The 22,800-nt window shown below is 55.0% G+C and overlaps 1 protein-coding gene across 3 annotated transcripts in view; it reads right to left on the reverse strand.

Moving 5' to 3' along the window:
* The window catches only part of LOC128933722 (ankyrin repeat and fibronectin type-III domain-containing protein 1-like), a 194,765-nt gene that overhangs the window by 84,190 nt on the left and 87,775 nt on the right, over positions 1–22,800 (reverse strand). The window lies entirely within an intron of this gene.

Consider the following 22,800-nt stretch of genomic DNA (forward strand, 5'->3'; position numbering starts at 1 on the left):
TGGACAGCGCTGCCAGGGATGCCCAGGGTGGGATTGCTGGGGGGTCTGTGCAGGACCAGCAGCTGGACTTGGGTCCAGCTCTTAGGTCCAATCCCTGTGGGTCCATTCCAGGCTGTTCCATGATTCTGTGATCCCCACCCAGCCTCTCCCTGAGCCCCAGGACAGTGATCAGAAGGGCTCTCTGGGACAGCACCCACATCTCCAGCCCCTCACTCCAAAGCATGTCTGCAGCTCAGCCTGGCCCTGCCAGCAGGTTGGACACTCCTCAGGGCCAGGCCAACCAGAACAGTGCCAAATTTCCCAACATCATTAATTCTGTTTCCTCTTCTCCTCCAGCTCAGAGCTCAGCCCTACAGGTGCACTGCACAGTGGAGCAGGATCTGTGTTGAAGCAGAGGAAGGAGCCAAGCCCTGGTTCCACAAGCCACGCCAGCATGGCTCCAGGGACCCCCCACCATCTCCCTCCCTCAGCAATTGCACCCACAAAACTGGGCTGCCTGCAGCACAGACCCTCACAGTGACTTGGGGTTCCTTGCCTGCCTTCCTGCGGGAGGAAAGGCGAGTCTGCTCACGAGCATCTGCCAGCACCCTCATTAAACAAGCCCCTTTGCACTCCCTCCTTGCCTTCCCACCCCTTGCAGCATCTCCCAGCCCTGCTTTCCCCAGCTGAGCCTCTTCCCAGCCGCGCTCCCCGTGCCAAGGGGAGCTCACCCACAAACCCCTCGCAGCTCACACCACGCTACGGCTGACCCAAGCTTCAAAGCATTTCTGTACTGAGAGCTCATCCAGGAAACTTTGTTTAGTGCCCTGCTATTGTAGTGCTGCATGCCTGCAGGAGTTCACTGATGCACAGACAGCCACGCAGGCACGCACAGCTCTGTGCTGGAGCCTCCCTGTGCAAGGAGCTCCCTGCCAGGCCGCCACAGCCAGACCTGCACTTGCTGCTGCTCCGCATGGAAGAACTTGTCAAATTGCTGGCAAAACCAGGGGAGCTTGTAAACCTGCCACCTCCACAGCCCCCAGGGGGACAGGCCTGGCACCCTGGCTCCGTGCTGTCAGTCACCAGCCCTGCAGAGGGGCAGAACATGCCAGGGAGCTGCAGGCACAGGCTGCAGTCACCCATGGCCTGTACCCCTGGTGGGCTGCACACTTCCCTTCTCCACCTTATTTTTCCTTCTTTTTCGTGATTAGAGCCTGCAAACCATTACAGCAGCTTGGAGCACATCGGGAAGGAGCTGTGCTTGGGCTTAAGTGTTTGCAGGATCAGGGCTGAGCTGTGGAGCTGAACTTGCTGCTATTTATAGAGGAAAGCCCTGAGCACAGCACGTGCTGGAGGGGAGGGTGGCCAGGCCTGTGTTCCTGCTAAAACCTGGTGGGTTTTTTCTTTTGCCTCCTTTTGGGGATGTCAGCTTCCTGATCTCATAATTGCATTCATGTGCTGCCTGGTATTTACAAATGGTTTTGTTATTTTTTAATCTTTGGGCACACCAGGTCATAAAATCCCAGACTGGTTTGGGTTGGAAGAGACCTTAAAGTTCATCCTATTCCACCCCCTGCCATGGGCAGGGACACCTTCCACTAGACCAGGTTGCTCCAAGCCCCATCTACCCTGGCCTTGAACACTTCCATCCTCCTACATGTTTATACTGGTTTATAGGTGAACTTCTATCTTTCATCACTGGTTTAAAAAAAAAAAAACACAGGAAAAGAAGCTAGATCCGAGTAGTAACCTCAGCTCCCAGGACCTGCAGCTAATTAACCACACCCTGTGGGGCAGCTGCACTTCACACACGGCCCTGCTGCCCGCAGCCTGCCTGGGTGTCAGCAGCCTGACAGCAGCCCTGCCCTCCAGCCCAGCTAATTATAGTGTGGGGAGCAAACGAGGGTGCCCTCCCTGCCCTCCCTGCCCTGCCATCCCTCCCTTCCCCTCCCTTCCCCTCCCTTCCCCTCCCGTGGCTGCTCCCCTGTCGCTGCAGCCGCTGACAAAGAGGATCAGGATGCAGGGCTGCAGCTGAGGCCCCCCTTCCCTGAGGCTCCCAGGTGAGCAGCACAAGGATGAGTCCCCCAGACATGTGTCAGGGGGTGTCCAAGGGCCCTGAGGCCACCCCAGGGGTACCTGGGCAGGGAGCAGGGCTGCCACCACACCCCCACCGTGACCCTACCCCGCTGCAGAGCCAGGCTGCTGGTCCCACGCCATCCCTGCTGTCCCTCCAGCCACCCCAGCCCTCCTTGGACAGAGCTCTGCCTCTCCCTTGGCTCTCCCACTGCCTCCATGCACCCCCAGCACGGGGTCTGGGGCAGCCCCTCCAGTCTGCTGGAAACCAAGGCCATGGGAATGTCCCTCTCCTCCAGCAGCCCCTCGAGAGGGACAAGGCACAGATGTAAGAGAAGCAGAGTGGGACCCACCTCCACTGCCTGGGGTTTGCTGCCCCACAGGGGAGCCTGGCACCACAGACCCCCCCCAGGCAGCAATGCTGTCATCTCAGTGGGCACAGCCAGGACCAAAAAAGCACAGCACCCTCAGGAAGTGTCCTCTGTCATCCAAGCACTCCTGGGGTAACACATGTGGAAAATGGGGAGGATCTGAGCAGAGCAGGACCAGGGGACCTGGTTGGTCACCCAGCACGAGTTATAAACACCCACAGCACACATGACACCTGCAGGGACATGAACAGAACCCAGCCCTCGCACAAGACAGAATTCCACAGGGCTGGAATGGGTTGGAAGTGACCCCAAACCTCATCACCCGCCTGTCATGGGCAGGGACACCTTCCACTATCCCAGGCTGCTCCAAGTCCTGTCCTGCATGACCTGGAACACTTCCAGGGCTCCAGGGGCAGCCACGGCTTCTCAGGACAACAGCACCCACCCAGAGTTGAAAGCACCATTGCAGAGCAGCTCTCTCATGCTTTTGGCCCTGAAAGTGGCTCCCCAAGGTCACAGCATCTGACTCAGTCAGTGTCAATCAGTGAATCTCCACTCCCAGGAATGTGGCTGCCACCACAGAATGACCTTAACTGCTCCTAGCCCTGGGGGAAGAGCAGGGCTGTTTGCAGAATGACATGCCTGCCACAAAGCAAGGATGCTCCTCACAGCTGGCCTCTTCCTCGTCCTCCTCTTCCTCCTCAGCAGCCAGCACTGAGCCCAATGCATGGGAAAGCTGCTCCTCCTGCACTGCCCATGCCCGGGGAGCTGATGGGGCTGGGCAAGCTGGGCGCTACAATTTGCTCCTGGGGTGCTGCCTCAGCTTTCTCTCAAGGCAACAGCAGCTAAAATATGATTTGGTCAGGACAGGGGCAGATGTGAGTCAGAGGGAGAACCTGAGCTCCACAATACAGAGCAAATCCACTGCTTAGACATAGCAGGAACACTTCACTACCTGGGTAACACTGAAAGGTCTGTCCTGAGCACTCCTTTGCCACCATCAACGGCCCAAGGAAACTCCTCTAGACCGAGAAATTAACTTTGACTCTCAAGTTAAAAGTATTTGTTTAAATAGGGCTTGTAAGATATCAATGAACCCGTATCAGAGCAGCAAGCTCTCTGAAATTCATATGAAGCTGTGGCTGCCCCACCCCTGGAAGTGCCAGGTTGGAGCTTGGAGCAACCTTGGATCATGGAAGGTGCCCCTGCCCATGGCAGGGGGTGGAATGAGATGAGCTTTAAGGTCCCTTCAAGATGGGTCCCTTCCATTCCAAACCACTCCATGGTTCTAGGATAATATGCCACTGGTTTTTGGGAGCATTATCAATGTGAGCAGAGAAAAACTTACAAGAACTTTATCTATTTTGGTTACAGGCGAGGCTTTAAGAAGAAAGAGCCCCTGGAGCTTTGCAGATTTCTCTTGGAACAGCCTTTCCTGAGGGATGGAGGCACTGGTTCAGTCCTGGCCACACATTTCTCATCTAGACTGGACGGAAGAAGGAGCCAGGGGATGAGGATACCCCTCCATCCCCACAAAGCACACGGCTTTCCACAAAGCCACCCCATCTGGTAGGAAGACTGAGGTCAGCAGTAAGGTGGGGACAATGGTGACCTTGCTATGTCCCCAAGTCCACCTTCCCAAGTGGAAAGTGACTGGGACAGGCAGCCCCTCACTGCTCCCACAACTGCATCCGTACCCTGAGCACTTACACAGGCTCCAGCCAGCCAACCACCACCATTCAGGAATCAAACTCCATAAAGGACGCACAAGACACGCTACAGAATAAATTGAGTACATTAGAAAAAGCCCAGAGAGGAAAAATAGATTTTTGGAACGTGTTCTCAATCTCATTAATTGGGAAGACAGCCTTGGAGGGGGAAAAAATTATTATATCCTCCCCAAACCATTATCCGCTCTTCAGAGTGTATCATATGAAAACAGTTATATAAAAGAATAAATTATATTTGGAATGGCAAGAACCCCAGAATAAAGCTAGGAACTCTGATGTTCCCATATAAAGATAGGAGACAGTTATCTGTTCCAAATTTTCCAGTTTTCTGCTGCGCCAATTCAAATTCACTACATACCAGCATGGCCATATAAAGGGGACTCCACCCATGTGAGCTTGGAAAGAGCAGTAATCCCCCAAACTATCAATTTAATGTATGGGGATAGAAAATGAGGGAAGAATGTACTCCCAGAAGGAGCGCTCTGTTAACGACATGGCACAGGGCTCCAGAACGTGCACACAGCAATATCATTTACAGGGACCTCTGCCTTGGGAGACCCGGCTGAAATCGAGATTTCTGCACGCAGACGCCATCGATGCTGCAAATTAAATGTCCGTTTCCAGATCCAACGTGAACTTTATTTTTGTTTTATTTTCTACTATTTGCTCAGCGTCACGTTTCTTGGCCGGCACTAGGAAATCATCTCTTCCTTGGGGGTTTTTAAATTAATTTTCAGCCCATCTTGCCCGGGCTGTCCTGAGCAGCAGAGGAGGGAGGATGCCTCAGGGCAGGGCTGGCACCAGGCAGGGTGCTCTCAGCCTGACCCCTGTGGAGGTGCTCCAGTCCCAGCCTGAGATGTGGGTGCTGACCCCACGCAGGAAACCCCACATGGGCAGCCTCAAGCTCCCCTTACCCTGCCCTGGATCTGAGGTGGATAAAAATCCTCCTTTTTGCTGGATTTCTGCAGATGCACAGCACTGGCAATGCTGTTAGCATGGGCACATGGCCCTGGTGTGGGCTGGGCACAGCAGCAAGGGGCCAGTGACACAAACATGGGAGGCAGGATGTGACCCTGAATCTGCCCACACACTCCTGAGCCCCCAGGAATGTGTTGTCACGTTTGAAACCACAATACAAGCTGGTTCCTCACATGAACTACACAAACGATACACGAAGTGCAGGTGGTGCCTTTCCAAGTTTTCTTTCCTGTTTGGAGTTCCTGGGCAGGAGACCCAGTGAGTGGCCCAGCAGCTCCATACTCCTCCCACCAGACCTGTGGAGCCACTGCTCACACCAGGAGGCAAGAAGAGAGGAAGGATGGTTAGGAGATGGAAATATGGACCAGGAGATGAAAATGAGGGCTACAGCCTATCTTTCATCAGTTTTTAAACCAGTCAAGGGCTCGCACAGAGACCCCTTGTCACCAGTCTGAAGCTTCCAGTCCCTCTCCCTGGAAGTGTTCAAGGCCAGGTTGGACAGGTCTCAGAGAAACCTGGTATGGTGGAAAGTGTCCCTGGGCATGGCAGGGGGTCGGTACAACATGAGCTTTAAGTTTCCTTCCAACCCAAACCATTCTATGAAGAAGCAGCCTGAAGAAGAAATTATTTTCTCCAGCTCTGCCAATCTAATAAAAATCATTACAAAATAAAACAAAAAAATAAAACCTAAAAGCTAAGAACTTTCTAGAAAGCACCTCTGGTCATGCCCCGAGAGCCTGCTGGGCACAGCAGCTCCAGGCCCCGGCTCCATCGGCACCGCGCGGCGCCAGCGCCCTGGGAAGGAGCCGGCAGCCACAGCCAGCCCTGTCCAAGCCATCAGGATGGATATGCAGATAAACCAGGTCACAGAAGTGTTTCCATCCCGGCCAGACAGTGACTAAGAGACGGCATTAATTTGTTCCTCGGCCCAAGTTTAACTTTTCAGACCAAGAAGAGCCAAATGGTCGTTCCAAGTGAAAAAATACTGCAGGATGCATTCCTTTGCCCTGTCCCAGGAATACCCAGGGATTCATGATTTCAAGATGGAGTTGACAGCTCTTTCATATATCACTAAGAATAACAAACCAACCTTTCTGTTTTTCTTTTCATTCCCCAAATGCTATTTACTGGTTGCAAGAAGCCACACGTCATGTTCACATAGCGCTCTGGGAAGGTGGGGCTGGACGAGCTCCACATGCTCTTAGTGCAGCACTTCAAACCACCACAGACAACAAAAAGTTGTTTTACTGGCAGTCCTGCTGTCAGCACGGAGAATGAAGCGTGTATGAGGGATCATCCACCTTCCACCCCTTTCTGGGCTCACTGTGAAGGCTCCTGGGAGCTTTACCAAGGATGCGAGACTGAGAACCCAACTGACAAACCCTTTGGAGCTTGAAAGCCCTTCTGTGTTTATTCAGAATTTGATAATCTGCTACAGCAGCTCTGTCTGTTGCCCTGCCTGGTTCAGACAGTCCCCACATCACAGCAGGTACAGGGCAGCACCTCTGTGCCAGGGCAGGGAGGGACCCACATGCCCAAGTGAAGGGACAGCAGCCCAATGCCTCACTGCAGGGCCCAGTGATCCCAACGCCACACAGAGGGTTGGGTATCACCAGAACCTATCACACAACAGCCTTTTTTAAATTTTTGTCTTTTAGGGCCTCCAGAAAATGATGTTTTCAATGGCTGGGCTCAGAGACTCATCCAACATCATGCCAAGATGGTGGCAGTTGTGCCCAGGGAGAGGCATCCCCAGCCCCACTGGTGCCCACCTGTCCCTGGGCTGAAGCTGCAGGGCATGAGGCACCACAGGGTCCTTGGAATGCCTCACACCACAGCAAAGTATTTGTTCCTGCAGGGAGAGGAGAATTGACACTGTCAGCCTGGCCAAGGGCAGCACAGCAGAGCTCTAAACAAACGCTGCCACAACACTCACGTCCAGCTCCGTCCACAGATGGAGCAGAAGGGATGCCCGTGACATGGTACAGCCTCAGAAAATCCTGCCAGAGAGCTCAGACCACATCCTACCCACATCTTGCTTTATAAAACCATGTGCTGTCTCACAGCAGGTCAGGTCAGGGCTGTGCAAAGCTTTCAGCCCCAGCATCCCTCTCCTGAAAAATTCCCAACCAGCTCTGCCAAGGGGCCATGATCCAGAGATCCAAATCCACCTCCCTGTGGTTACCCAGCACAAGACCTGGTACCACACACTGCTCCTGCCCCTTTGGAACCCAAACAGTCCCTTCTCCACCACTTAGGACCTGGGAACCAGTTTTAGTCCACAGCCAAACAAGCTGCAGGAATGCCTGAGGGACAGTGATGGGAGAGCCCACAGAGGCCCAGCCCATGAAGGACCTCGGTGGCAGCCACTGTCACTTGGGGGACAGCACGGTGACAGTCCTCACTCCCCCTGGACATGGAAAGCAGGGGGACAGGACCCACCTGGTCTCCAGCAAAACCCTGGGCAGCTCCAGCCGAGCTGAGTTGCTGTGGGAGGGCAGCCCAGCCCAGCATCCCCGGGCACGGACAGACAGACAGACAGACAGGGGCTCTTACACTGAGGCAGGGCATCCTCCGGGCACCCAGGCAGTCAAAGGGCTGTGCTGAAAGGCAGGGGCCACTCGGGAGGCAGGTGACACATCCTGCGTGCAAAAGGCACATCTGCAACCTGCCGGGGCTTTCGGGGCTGGGCAGGGCTCCTGCTCCTCCCCGTGCCACCCACAGACCTTCCCGGTGGCAGCTGCTCCCGGTCCCACCCTGCAGCTCCTGCCATGCCCTCCTGCTCACCCCATCCCACCAGGTCCAGCTCAGAGGGCATGGGAACCCTCCAGAGCTGGGGTAAGGATTGGGCCAAACCCCACTGAGCCAAGGCTCAGCCACAGCAGCTCAGGGCTGGCTGCCACAATGCCACACACAGGGGTCTGGGCAGAGCTCACCCCTCTGCACCCCACAGGGCAGCAGTCCCCAGGGTGCTGGCTGAGCCCTGCTGGCCTTCCCCACAGCCAGAACCACAGAGTCTTTATGAACCTCGTGAAAAAAACGCCTTGAATGCATTTTGGCTTTTTCCCAGTAAATCTCTTTGGTACCCCCCCGGTCTGATGTGAAATCACTCACCATCTCCACAGCACTCAGAGCTGCACAGAGTCCCTGCTTCTCCCTATCGTTCTCGTCTTCTCCTTCTGTCTTCTCTCCTTGTCCTCCTTCTCTCCCAGCTGGGTGGCCAGGCAGGGCAGCACCTATTCCAAGATTCCTATCCGGCCGCCCACAGCCTCTCCCAACAATTACAGGCCTCTGCAGCTGTCCCAGGTAAGCAGCAATGACAGACCTCGAGGCAACTGCATGGAAATGTCTGTTCAGAGGCAGGGTTACCTGTCCCAGCCAGCTCCTGCCTGGAGAGGAGCATCCTGCACACCCTGGCAGCATGACAACCCCAAACTGGATGGAGGGAAACGAAATGACACCAACATGTCCCTAGAAAACAAGGGTCTAAGTATTTTCTGGGGTCCCTGCATCATTCCAGTGGCCCCACCCCAGTCCCATGGCTTCTTCCCAGCACAGACAGGTCTGTGGGGTTGGGGTGCCCACCCCAAAAGCTTGCTCGAGCCCAGCAATTGCAAAGACAAAGTAATCCTTTAAGGCCACGTCCACATCCAAAGGTTATTGGTGAAAACCCAAAGGACAATCTTTGGCAGCCACACTCAAAATGTGGGTGCTGGGGCACTGGGCAGTGCAGGGCAGAGCCCTGGGCAGTGGCTGCAGGAGAAGCCTCAGCCCTGAGGTCAGGGTGCAGCTGCTCCCCAGAGAGGCACAGCCAGGCAGTGGGGCACCGTGTGATGGGCTGTGGCTACACCAAACACTTCATCTCTGACTTCTGGGGGTGATCACAATGAAAGCCCAGAACCCCCATCCAAAGGACAAAGCTGGGAATTCCCAACTGCAGCAGACACCAAGCCCATGCTGCTGACACAAGGCACAAGAAACTTACAGCTCCTCTCACCACAAGCAGCAAATGACATTGCTCCCCTTGTCCCATCCCTCAGGAGCCACTGAAGGCATCACCTCCCTTGCCTTATCCCTGTGTGATCCCAGCCCTGCCCAGCAGCACCAGCCCTGCTGATTAACACTCAGCACAGACTCAGCCCAGCTTCCCTGTGCTTTGAAAACAGCAGCCTCCGACCTCAGGAGGGGCTGGTGCCTCAGCAGGGCCCGTGTTTCCCACTCCCACAGTCTGTCCATGAAAGCCCTCACACTTCCTTGCTGAGCAGGACACCCGGGACCCCCTGTCCTGTCCATCCACTGCAAGGAGCTCCCCGGTCACTGCCTGCTGCTCTGCCTGTGTATTGTAGGGACATGTAGCAGATGGGCACACCAGGGAGTCCCTGGTCCAGCACAAGCTTGTGGCAAGTGAGCAGCAGCCAAATTTTGCTGACCACAGGTGTAAAAAGTGATTTAGAAATAAATATGAGCATAGGTCTTTGGGAAGGGTGAGGAGGAAAAAGGCTGAGGAAGAACTGGCTGAACTGGGATAAAGAAACTCTTGCATCCAGACCCAATTTCTCTCCAAAAGAAAGAGCCAAAACCTTAACAGGGGTTTCCATTAAAGCCTCTGAACTTCACTGGGGTTGCACCTCTGGGCACCACATGTTCACACAGCCAAAGCCCAAATTCAACTTTAACCCAAATAACATTAAAAAGACACTCCAGGGATTAAGTGACTTGACAAGCTCCAGGCACACCCAGGGACAGAAAACTAATGGTGTGTGTCACAACAGGGCTCTGATCACATGGCCCTCCTGGCACTCACCCTATGTGCCTCAGTTTACCCAGTCATTATGGGCAGGTGCAGTAGTGCCCAGCTCCTGCAGGGCAGGAGGAGGTCAGGTGCACATCACAGAATCATGGAACCATGGAATGGTTTGGGTTGGGAGGGACATTAAAACCCATCTCATTCCAGCCCTCCCATCCTCCCATCCATCGACACCTCCCACTGTCCCAGGTGGCTCCAAACCCTGTCCAGCCTGGCCTTGGGCACTGCCAGGGATCCAGGGGCAGCCACAGCTGCTCTGGGCACCCTGTGCCAGGGCCTGCCCACCCTCACAGGGAACAATTCCCAATTCCCAATATCCCATCTAATCCTACTCTCTCTCAGTTCAAAGCCATTCCCTTGTGCCCTATCACTACATACCCTTGCAAATAAATAAATAAATAAATAAATAAATAAATACTTATATACGCACACTCCCACCCACACATATTAGATATGCATTTGTATTTTATGCTCAATAGTGCTGTTCCCAGGACTGCTCCCAAGGGAAGCACAGCCCCACTCTGCTTTGGCTGGGGGTCGGGATGAATAAGCAAGAGGAGGGAGGAAAGCCATGGCCCTGGGGGGTCTGCCTGCAATCAGGCAGCGTTTCAGCAGTGGTGAGGGAAGAAATTAAAGAAATAAATCGTATTTTGTTCGTGCTCAGTGAACACTCACTAGAGAGTCATGATGAAACCACACATATGCTTTTCCAGGCAGGAGACTGCAGTGCTGGGAATCACGGGCTGGTCCCAGGGTGGCACAGAGATGTGGGTACTCACAGCAGGAACAGGATGGATGCTGACGGGGGAGGAGGTGTCAGAGCTCAGGGAGCTCTGGCTGGGGATGTGGGGTGAAGCAATGGATTTGCTATGCCTGAAAAGCTGGGCTGAGGTGGGGTGTTGGGAGACGAGCTGAGGGAGGAGAGGGGAGGTGCAGCCTGAGCCCTGTGGCTGGCACAAAAGGAGCAGCAGAAAACCCCCTTGACAGGACAGACCCTGCCCAATGCCACCATGGCACTGCTGGGGCTGGGCACCACCTGCTCCCCTGCCTGTCCCCTGACCTTGGGGATGAGCTGGCCAGGAGCATCCCAACATCTCAGGACTCCCAGCAGCAGCAGGGTGGGCATGGCGCCTGCTACAAAAAATGAATTGGGTGAGCCAGTTTCGGGGCAAAAGAGCAGTTTGTGAAAAGGAGGGGAGAAAAGAAAATAATTTTTAAAAAAAGAAAAGAAAGGGGAAAGACAAAACCGCTGTGTAAGAGATGAAGGGAATGGGGGGGGGGGGGGGGGGAGAAAAGTTTAGAAGCAATCCCTGGGGAATTGCGGAGAAGAAGAAAAAGCAGAGGCACGCCAGGCGCGCTGGAGTGCGAGCCAGGGAGCAGGAAGCGCCTAACTAGGATGGAGACAGAGATACTACAGAGCCGGTGACGTCATGGCGGAGCGCAGCGGTTTCCAAAACAACTCCAAACTGCAGCCAGAGAGGGACGGGGAGTGCGGCAGGAGGGGAAACGAGGTGGGGCTGGGCGCTCCGAGGGAGCTGGAACAGGAGCTGCAGGCGCCTGCGGAGCGCAGCCTGCTCCCCGCTCCCCGCTCCCCGCTCCCCGGCGGTTCGCTCTGGCGGGACGGGCTCTGGGGAGCCGGCAGCCGCGGAGACAGAGCTTATTGCAGAGCCAGGCAGCATCAGAAAGGAAATTCCTGAGGGTGTTTTCCTAATTGACACGTACAATGAAGTTACAGTCCCCCAAAGCCCCTTGCTGCAAGAAGGTAAATGCTGGATGCTCCCAGAAGCGGAGCCAAGGAGTGAGCAACAGCAGAGCCAGCGACCCAGAGGAAATAAATCTGCTCTAAATGGGAACCACACACAGAGAGCTGTCCCGATGGCAGCAGGCGGCTCTGCCCCAGCCTGTTCGGATTAGAGGGTTTTATGGCTGTGCTGGCCTTGGGGAGCCTGGCCAAGGCGGCTGGGTCGGCTCAGGGCTCTGTGAGGAGGGTGGAGAACAAAGGGAGAGGGCAGAGTGAACCCCCAGGGTCAGGCTGTGGTGCCCTTTGTCCGGGCTTGCAATGTGGGACTGCCCCCTGTGCCCCCAGCTCACCCCAGAGCTGCTGGGTGGGTATGGCAGCACCCTGTGGGTGAGGAAGGGTGGCACAACCGCCATGGTGACTTCTCCCGTCTCCCAGCCTCAGGTGTGTTTCTGCCAGAGGCTGCAGGAATTCCTGCAGGTTCTTCATTGCCAGCCTGGCCAGAGCCAAGGCCAGGGCAGCACCTGGGTGCTCCCACACCTTTGCTCTCACAGCTTCACCTCCTGCCAGGCTGGAGCCTGCCTGCTCTCACGGGCTGTGCTGCCGCTGTAATTGAGCTGTCCTGGGGCTGGGGCTGATCCTGGAGGTCTGGTGTCCTGCAGCAATCCAGGCCTGGATCCTGCTGGGACACAAGGATCCCCACTCTATAGCACTGCTGCACATGTGATTAACCTGCTTGGTCTCAAAACTGGCTTCTGCCAGGGGATGCAGCACACAGGGAACACTGCCAAACACACTGCCCAGGGGGATGGGTGTCAGGGCACACCTGCAGGCTGCTGGAGGGGTCCAGGGTGGGAAAAGGACCCAAGAGGGGTGAGCAGGGCACAGTCACCTCTCTGCCTCCAAACCTGTGCCAAGCAGCAGGAGGGCACAGGCTGCACAAAGCAGCTTTGGCCATGAGCCCACCTTGCAAGCCCCTCAGGGAGATCCGTGGGAAGGCAGCGAGACCCCCGAGCTGGTGAGAGAGGCAATTGTTAGGATGGGACTGCCGAGAGACGTCCTCGGCGCACACACTGCACGGCTCGGAGCCGGCAGCGCCGGCAGCGGGCTGGCCACAGCAGCGGCCCCTGCCCGCCACCCTCCCCTGGGCCCCTTCCCGGCTCCCTGCTTCAATCCCACCACGGCTGCTTTCCTGCCCGGGGGCGAGGAGAGCCTGACTCACGCAGCACAGAGATTAATAAGTGAGCAGAGGAGCCGGGCTGTGCTCCGAGGCGCGGCTGAATCACCGCGCTCCGCATTGTTCCAGCGCTGAGTCAGGGCTGCTGCGCACAACAGCGGCAGCGAGCACAACCCGCGGCCTCTGAAATGCAGTAGCACGGAGAAATCAAAAAAGAAGTGTTGCTGTAAGCAAGCTAATAGGGCTACCCACGGAGTCCCAGAAAAGCACTGCTCCGGGCTCCAGCCTCCCCCCAGAAATGCAAACCCCCAGCCTCTCACAGGGGCACTGCTCTTGGCATCAGCAGCTTTCCTTCCGCTTAAAAGCTGCCACCTCTGTATTTATCACTTTTTATGTTCAGCCTTAACTGGACGACGTGGTCTGGTTGTTCTCCCACCCAGACTGGGCTGCACATGCACTGCACACAGATATCCCAAGCCTTTCCCATCCTTGGCAGTGTCCAAGGCCAGGCTGGACGGGACTTGGAGCAACCTGGGACAGAGGAAAGTATCCCTGCACGTGGCAGGAGGTGGGATGGGATGAGCTTTAAGGAGTTCCCAACCCAAACCTATGCTATTCCCATAGCTCTCAAACTCACAGTCCTGGTCTAGCACTTCCTCCAAAAGTAGAAGATGGGATTTTGAAGGATGAGGGAAACATTAATTCCTGGACAAAGTGCTGTCTCAGAGCAAGAGACAGCCACCCTTCTCAAACTCTCCAGATCATCTCCAGCTGCCAGGCTGCCAGGGTTCTCCATCTCTCCCAGGTAAGGAGAAAGTCCCACTGCAGCCAGGTGTGCCACCCCCTTTTGCCACCCCAGAACAGCTCCTGCCACACAGCAGTGTGAACAGCCACCACTTGCTGGGCCTTGCAAAATAAATCATATTTCACCTCAAAATGAAGCAAAAGCCTCCTGCACTCAACATCTTCCTTCCTGAGGCTGGGAGGGAGTGTCTCAAATCTTCTTAGGGTTCTTGTCCACCCACAAGCCACACACTTGGCAACCTGGACAGTACTTTGCTGATATACAGGGCTCAGAACCTTGGAGAAACAAGGAACTAGAACCTGGATTCATGGAGCAGAGAGACAGGAATCAGCTTGAGAAACAGGGTCAGCTGCTAGTCTGCCCTTAAACACAGCCCTGAATTACAAACACCACTGTGCCCCAAGTGCCTCTTTCTGATCATATCACCCCCAGACGAGTCTCAGCCTCCCCTGACAGCAGCTAATGACTGGGCTTTGAAGGTGCTGCATGGCAGCAAGTTCTGCAGGTTAACGGCAACGTGTGGCAGTGTTGTGTCTCCTTCCTTCCAGCCCAGTGCAATGTCCTGCCCCAGAGAAAGACCAAGTGCCCAAAGGACACACCAGGAGCCACGGTGTCACCCCACAGGCACCAGCCCCCAGTGCAGCTCTGGGAGCCTCTGCACCCCAGATGGATGGTCCCAGCCTTGAGTTGTGCCAGCAGCTCCTCCACCCCCTGTGCCCCACTCTGGGCTGACCGCAGTGCTGGTGGTGCTGGGCAGGTCCCACAAGAATACAACGTGAAACCTCCTTGTCCATCATCCAGCCCAGTGTCATCCAATCTCCAACCACCCCAATCTCAATGAACCATCAACCTGAAATAAAACAAAATCCGCTCAAAATCCCAGGGAGCACCAGGTTGCCTCTGTTTGCTCTTACAAGGATCTAATTCAGGTCTAATAGGACAGTTATTATGATATATTAAATGAGTGGCAATTGATTATTAAGAGCTTATTCATTGGACCTGGGCAGATGGGTAATCAGATACCTGCCTATTACATAGCTGTGAAACCACTCTGAATATGCTTCTAATGACCAAGTGATATTTACTTAACATTCAATATCCATCACTAGGAAAGGTCTCTCTAGATTTAATAAGCCTCTGTTATTTTATGTTTAATTAAATACCATCCACTATTAAAAACATATTTAACTGAGGTCAAAACCAGTAAAAACTGTATCTTATAACATAGCTGTTAAACCTCAAATATCTTCTTAATGATTAATTGGGATTTAGCACACGATCGCTGTCCTACTGGGAGCAGATGGAAAGCGGAAGCTCAACGATTCAGGGACCAAAGTGCTTTGCTTCTGCAAACAATTCTGCTGGCCAAAATGGTTTGGCTAATAAAAATAAAGCAGAGCAGTGGGAGCCTCGGTTCCTACGTCACCCAACTTTGGAAAGTCCAGAATACAGCACAGTCACTTGCACAGTGCCCAGCAACTCAAACAGCCAGGGAGCTGGGACCACCATCCTCCTCCCAGAGATCTGTGTGCCACAGGGGCTTTCCTGAGGGCCAGGACACCAGCAGGACCTTTCCAGAGCTGCTCTGCCCCAGCTTCAAGGCAGAAACTCTGGAGCAGCGCTCTGGGGACTCCTGATGGGACAGTTCCAGTAGGGATTGTGAATGGCTTCCTTTCTGCTTGGGCTGGCCAGCTGGGGCAGTTCAGTGGTCCATCACACCTACCAGTTTCCCCAATGGAAACAACAGTGCCTGGAAGAAGGTGGAAACAGATTTCATAGAATCATGTAATGACTTGGGTTGGAAGAACCTTAAATAGATCCTTAATAGGACCCATCCCATTCCAACCCCCTCCTACAGGCCAGGACCCCTTCCATAGACCAGGTTGCTCCAAGCCCCATCCAGCCTGACCTAGGCCACTTCCAGGAATGGGGCAGACACAGCTTCTCTGGGCAGCCTGTTTGCCACAAAGGTCCAAAACCTCGATGTTAGAAACAGAGAGATCTTCTCAGGACGAGGGACCAGTGAGCTCCCAGATCCAAGGGCCCTGGAAGCACAAGTCCTGCAGCAGCAGCAGCACACTAAGGACAGATGTTTCTGTCACTGCCCTGCACAAGTGTCCTCCAGGCAGCTGTGAACACACACAGCACCACACACCACATGCTTCCTTCACCTCAGCACAGGGACAGCTGATGGGGGAAAGGAGCCTCTAGGCAAGGGGGAATAAGTTTGGACAGGGAGCAGGGAAAAGTCCAAAGCATGTCAGCACTTGGGAAAAAGCCATTCCACCTCAGTGACCTCCTGCAAGAAGATTTATTTTTATTGGTTTTGTTTTGAAAGACCTTGAAAGCAAAATCCGATACTAGCAAAGTATTAAATATAGCAGTACAGACCCACATGGATTGCACAAGAAAACAATTTCAGAATAGAAACAGTAAGAATGTCTACAAACACTGAGAAAAATACCAAGAGACTGGAGCCAAGAGGGTCCTTTCTTTCTGTTGTTCCCCTGGCAGGCTCAGGCACGCTGGGGAAATCGGGGTTAGACCGTGGGCTGCATGCTTCAGTCCTGGGAAATGAGTCAAGAGCCTGGAACGTGTGCTCAGCACCAGGCACAGGCAGGGTAGCCCTGGGCTCTGAGCTCATGAGCTTCCTTGGAGGGACCCTGGTGGGTCAGACCTGGGCTTGTGGCGCTCCAGGGAGAGGCACAGAGGGAGCATCCCAAGGGAGCTGCTGGATGGGCTTGGAGACAACCAAAGCTCTTGCCCAAAGTCGTGTCCCAGGAGTGAATCATCATCCTGCCATGAATGACATTCCAAAGGGATAAGAAAACATTCCCAGTGTCTGACAAGACACTGTGTTATGCGTGAGAGGGGTTCTAAATATCCACATGGAAAAGATGTTTTTGGAGGAAAACCTCAATGTTATTCCATGTTTCTAAGACCAGGAGTCTCTGGGAGTCACAAAATTCCAGGATGGTCTGTGCTGCAAGAGACTTAAAGCCCATCTCATTGCATCCCCTGCCATGGGCAGAGACACCTTCACTATCCCATTTTGTTTCAGGCTCTGTCCAACTTGGGCTCAGACACTTCCAGGGATGGGGCAGCCAGAGCTGCTCTGGGGAAGAAGAACAAGTCTTTGTTTTCTTCTTCTTCACCAGAGAAGTCCAAGAGAGTCCAAGCACCAGAGATCCAAGAACCTCAACCAGAGGGAAGCAGTTCGGGGCAGTTGGCCCTGCAGCCTCCACAGAGGCTCCATGGAGAGGACACTCATGGAGTAACCTTGTCATCAGAAATACTCTGCCACTCCCCACATTTGAGCACCAGGAGGAAAGTGCAGCTGGATTTCATTTCCTTCCCCAAGCACTGTCTGTATTTGTATATACACAAACACACAAACCACCTCCTCACCCTCAGCACCTCCCTCCCATGAGGAGCCCCAGCAGCAGGGCAGGCAGGCCCAGCAGATATCATCTGGGCTGCTTCAAAGCCACGCAGCTGATTAAGGAAATGGCAGAGGTGGCTGTCTGGGGGATATGGTGATTAAGGATGTCTCCATCTCCAATCAGCCCTGGAGACTTTGCTGGAATATTGACTAGTGCCCCACATGCCATGGGAGCAGCTCCATACCTGCTGTGTCCTGTCTCATTCTGCAGAAGTCAGAGCACGTGAAGAGTGAGGGGAAGCCTCTTGAGATGGCTCCCTCGGCCAGTGGAAGAGAGCAAGACATCTGCTCCACCACATCTGTCTCCACTGGACAGGGCTGGACTTTTCTCTTTCCCCTCATTCAGACAGACAGCACTGATCATTCAGAGTGAGTTAATCTCACTTTTGATCAACTCTTCACAAGAGCCTTACAACCTACAACTGCACTTTGGTATCTGCAAATGACTCCCAGGAGTAGGGGAGGCCTCGGGAGCTGCTCCAGCCCCAACACAAGGGTTTGCCTGCTTCAAATGTTCTCTTTGTACCCTTGCAACCCCAAGGTTCTCCAGAAAGAAAGAAGCATCTTTTCCACCAATCCAGTCCTCCAGCTGAGGCTCCAGGCCACATCCTGTTGAGTGTTTGAGCTTGAGTGTTACCGGGAAAAACTTCAGAGCTGTACAGAGGAGGGCCCAGGTGGGCAGTGTGGATGCATGGGATAAGGACACCAAGGTGGGCTGTAAGACCCTTCACAGAGGTCCTGTTTCCTTCCATAACAGCCAGGACACTCCTTGCTCAAAGATGAGTTGGGGCTGGCCAAGCCCTCCATGGAGTCAGACACACCTAAACACACACAGGGCCCACGACAGAGCCAAATCCCACCTCTGCTTTGCTGGATGCTTCTCACTTGGGAAACGTCACCAGGCCCATCTTCCACTCCAGGCTGCAGCAGAGGCATCATCTCCAGTCCATGGCAACCCAAATGTGTCCCTCTGCTGCTTCACACCCCCACCCACACAAGACAATGGCACTCTCGTGATGCCCACTTCCCTCCACACCTGTGAAGACACTCCAGACACCCAGTCCAGACACCACCACATCTCTGTTTGGCCAGGCAATTCTCATCCCTCCCCTTCCCATACCTCAGTTTCCCCCGTGGCAGAAGCAAACCAGTCTGTGGGTGCCATCCCACCCCAGCCCCAGCAACACAGGGAGGCTGAACTCAACCCTGCAAAGTCCTCGAGATCCTTCCTCCACCACCACGGAAATCCCCAGGGGGTGTTTGTTTAACCCCAGTGTGCAGTCAGAGTCAGGCACCCAAACCCACAGCCCCACAGCCCTCCCACATCCCTACTGCCCTCCCACAGCCCCACAGCCTTCCCACACAGCCCCACAGCCCCCTCACAGCCCCACAGCCTTCTCACAGCCCCACAGTCTTCCCACAGCCCCACAGCCCTCCCACAGCCCCCCAAGGGGCAGCACAAGGATCGGTTGCTGTGAAACAACAACTTCCTTCTTTCTTTTTGCTGGAGTTAACTGGGTTTAGACTGGGAATTCAGTTACATTTGTGGGCAGCCTTTCTGGAGACATCCACCCGCCTGATGCAGGGGAGAGCTGTCTGAAACCACGGGCACTTCATGTGTGTTTGGATTCCAATCCTCCCGTGGTTCAAAATCCTGGGAAAATGAATCTGTGTTGCTGAGGTGAAGTTTTTGGTTTGGAAGTGTTAGACTGGAAGTGACTGGCTGTCCAACCAAGCTGCTGGGAGTTTGGGCTCCCTCCTTTGGCTCTCCCACACTTCCCTGAGCAGGAGTTTGGAAGGACTGAAGTGATGTGCACGGCCTCTGGGACATTTGGGGCCTGCTGGCCAGGGAAGCACAGGCACACAGGAGCCTGCCCCCCAAATCCTGCAGGCCAGGGAAGCACAGGCACACAGGAGCCTGCCCGCCCAACCCGACACCGCTCTGGAATGCAGAAACTGCAAATGATACTTTAATTCCACAGTCACTCAACAGTAGCTCCGGCCTTGGGAAATATTGGGAAAGCACATGCTCAGGAGCACTTAAAGGGAGCACATCCAGCCCCAGCCTAATCCACGGGCTGGAAACCATGCTATCTTTATCAGAACTTCCCACTCCAGCCAGCCTCCCCCCATGCCTGCCCTTGAACCAGCAAGAATCGCTGTGAGGCAGGGGCCAGGGCCTGAGCCACAGCTCAGCTCAGCTCCCTGACAGTGCCACAGGAAGGGACACTGGCAGTGGGGACACTGTCCGCAGTGCCATCCTGCCACCCACACCTCCATGGCCACAGAGCTGTCCTGCCATCCACACCTCAGTGGCCAAAAGGCTCTCTCATCCAGCCTGGGCACTGCACATGTCACGACTGTCCTCCCCACCCAGGACACTTGTGCTGAGTTGTTTTGCCCAGATGCCCCCTCTCCCCACAGGGACCATCCCAGAGCACACCCAAGCCCCCAGGCACAGGCTCCCTGCACAAGTCCTGCTGCCTCGCTGGCTCCCACCCGTGCCTGGTGCTGATGGGTCAGAGCTGCAGGAGCTGGGTCCCCTGTCCCACAGCAGGGATGTGCTCAGACACAGCACCTAAGGAGCCAAGAGAACCCTCAGGACTCAGCCCCCAAGTGCTCTGCTCCCCCTAGGAGCCCACAGCTCTGTGCTCTCACCCTGCTCTGCACCCTCAGCCTCCCCTGTAGGGGCACGGGCATCACCAGCAGATCCATGGGGACCACGGTGGGGAAGGGCAAGGACAGACCCGCAGAAAAAAAGGTCAGGGGATATGGTAAGCTCAGAAGAGCCACATAAGGAACTGAGCAATGGCCACGGTTGGATTTATTACCAGAAGGGAGGATGTGAACTTGAGGAGAGTTTGCAGTTCAGATTTAGCACCTCTCAGTGCTCAGGCGGTGACGCTGAGAAGAGCTCAGCACATCGGGATGAAGGCTGTTCTCGCCTTTCAGGAACTTCCTGCTCTGGTTTCAGCTCTTTCTTTCTTCCTTCCTTCCTCTCAAGCTGTCCCCTCTGAAGTGGATGGTTTTGGAGACCAAAGGATAAACCAATTTGCTTCTCTGTTCCTGAGAAGGGGCTTTCAGCTCCCTGCTGGCATACTCCAAAAGCTCTCAGTGGCACAAGGGGCGGGGTTGGGCATTCCCAGGGCAGGTGCCACATCCCACAGCTCAGGAGACCTTCCTGGGCCCCTGCCGGTGCTTCCACCTCCCACCTCCTGCTCACCCACCGTGGGCAGCAGCAGATGGGGTCCTGTTCCTGTCTGCACACTCCTCTTGGCCTCCAGCAATGCGCTGCACAGTGAGAGCTGTCCCACAGATTACTGCTGCCACCTGTCACACCAGGTACTGTGTGACACAGCCCAGAGCTGCAACAGGAGGTCCCTCTCCACATCACAGCCCAGCTGGATGGAGACACACTGTGCCTGCACATCAGCACAAGAACTGGGTGCTTCTCCTGCCCTGGGTCACACACCTACTGTGACCTTAAAACCTCACCTGCCCCAGAGGTCTGCCATGGGTGACCGCTCTGGATTAAGGCTATTGTGATGGAAAAAACCTACAGGATTTAGTGTCAAACCCTCCTCTAATCTCTGGCACTGAACCAGCTCAAGGCTCTGAATGGTGAACACGCAGGGCTCTGGACAAGGGACAACTATTGCTGCCCCCACCCTGCCCCCAGAGTCTCTGTGCTCAGACACACTCCAGAACAGGTTTCTTGTTATGTCCTGTGTCAAAGACTGGGTCTTCAGCAGAAAAGACTAAGTGGGATATCTAAGGCTCTGCACGAGCTCTCATTGATCCTGCATGCAGCTCATCTCTGAGCATTCCATAAATGCTCAGAATCACAGAATGACATGAGTGGGAAGAGATTTACAAGGATCACCCAGTCCAACTCCTGATCCTGCCTAGGACAAACTCAGCGATCCCTGGGCATCCCTGAGATATTGTCCAAACACTCCTGGAGCTCTGGCAGCCTCAGGGCTGTGCCCATTCCCTGGGGAGCCTGGGCAGTGCCAGCACCCTCTGGGGGAAGAACCTCTCCTTGATGTTCAACCTAAATCTCCTGACACAGCTCCAGCCATTCGTGGTTCCTGTCCCTGTGACAGAGAGCAGAGATTAGAGCTGCCCCTCAGGATGAAGCTGTAGCCACTGATGAGGTGTGACCTCAGTCCCCTCCAGCTGAACAGGCCAAGTGCCCTCAGGCCTTTGTTTGGTCAGGTGAGGTCCCTGCACCATGGGAACAACACCCAAAGGTGAAGGTTCCCATGTCCTATGGTACCAGTGTCACCTATACCATCTCCAAGGGTCCTGATTAGTACAAGCTCTGGCTCTGGGCAGGGAGCTCGGCACAGGGTGCCCACAACCATCACTCCAGGAAATGGCTCCAAGGTGGCTCTTTGGGAGGCTCAGATCCCACACACACCCACAGGAGAATATCTCTGCCTGAGTACTCCTCATGCAGCTCTGGTTTCCTTGGGAGGTTCAACCCGTGATCAAACCCCTCAAAACCACGAGTCAGAAAAGAGCGCTGGCTATTCTGGGCTGTGTGTCACATCGAGCAGTGGGGAGAGCTCTGCCCTCCCAGTGCCACCTCACTGGTTTCTCCTCCCAGAGAGCTGTGTTTGCCACTGGAGTGAGCAACCCCGACCCTGCCTGAACACTGCCCTTTCCCAGCAGCCATCCCTCTTCCCCCAGAGCTCCTGCAGGCCAGGACTGGGCTCTGTGCTCCAGCCCAGCCAGGCAGGGAGGGAGCAGCCCCTTGTGCCAGAGCGCCCTGCCGTGCCTGGAACAGGGTAACCCGAGCTGTGGCTTCCCCACGTTCCTTGTGGCTCTAGCTCCCCAGCCAAAACAAAACCAACATTTTCCTTTTTTTTTTTTTAATTCCCTCTTCTCCTCGAGGCCAAACAGGAGGAGGGGGTCCCGCACAGCACTTAGCCAAAGCTGCTTTGGCTGGAAAGCAGCTATTCCTACTTGCAGCCGTGTTCCTGCAGCCCTTGGGTGAGCAGGACATGTGGGGTGACACTGTGGGGTGACGCTGTGGGGTGATACCGTGGAGTGACACCATGGAGCAATGCCGTGGGGTGACACTGTGAAGTGACACTGCAGGGTGACACCGTGGAGCGATGCTGTGGGGTGACACCATGGGGTGACACTGTGGGGTGACACTGTGAGGTAACACTGTGAGGTGACACTGTGGGGTGATACTGTGGGGTGACACTGTGGGGTAACACTGTGGAGCGATGCTATGGGGTGACACTGTGGGGTGACACCGCGGGGTAACACTGTGGAGCGATGCTATGGGGTGACACTGTGGGGTGACACCGCGGGGTAACACTGTGGAGCGATGCTGTGGGGTGACACTGTGGGGTGACACCATGGGGTGACACTGTGAGGTGACACTGTGGGGTGACACCATGGAGCGATGCTATGGGGTGATACTGCAAGGTGACACCGTGGGGTGACACTGCAGGGTGACACCATGGGGTGACACTGTGGGGTGACACTGCAGGGTGACACCGTGGGGTGACACTGTGGGGTGACACTGCAGGGTGACACCGTGGGGTGACACCACGGGGTGACACCATGGAGCGATGCCATGGCACCGGGGCACACAGCAATGACACAGGGACACTGTGTGCTCCCAGCTCATGGAAATCGCTGCTGCTCCCCGAGGAGCTGGGGAGGCACTGCTGGGTGCCA

This window comes from Melozone crissalis, unplaced genomic scaffold, assembly GCF_028551555.1.
Source record: "Melozone crissalis strain CALT ecotype California unplaced genomic scaffold, PUWL_Pcris_2 ptg000012l_1, whole genome shotgun sequence".
Lineage (NCBI taxonomy): Eukaryota > Metazoa > Chordata > Aves > Passeriformes > Passerellidae > Melozone > Melozone crissalis.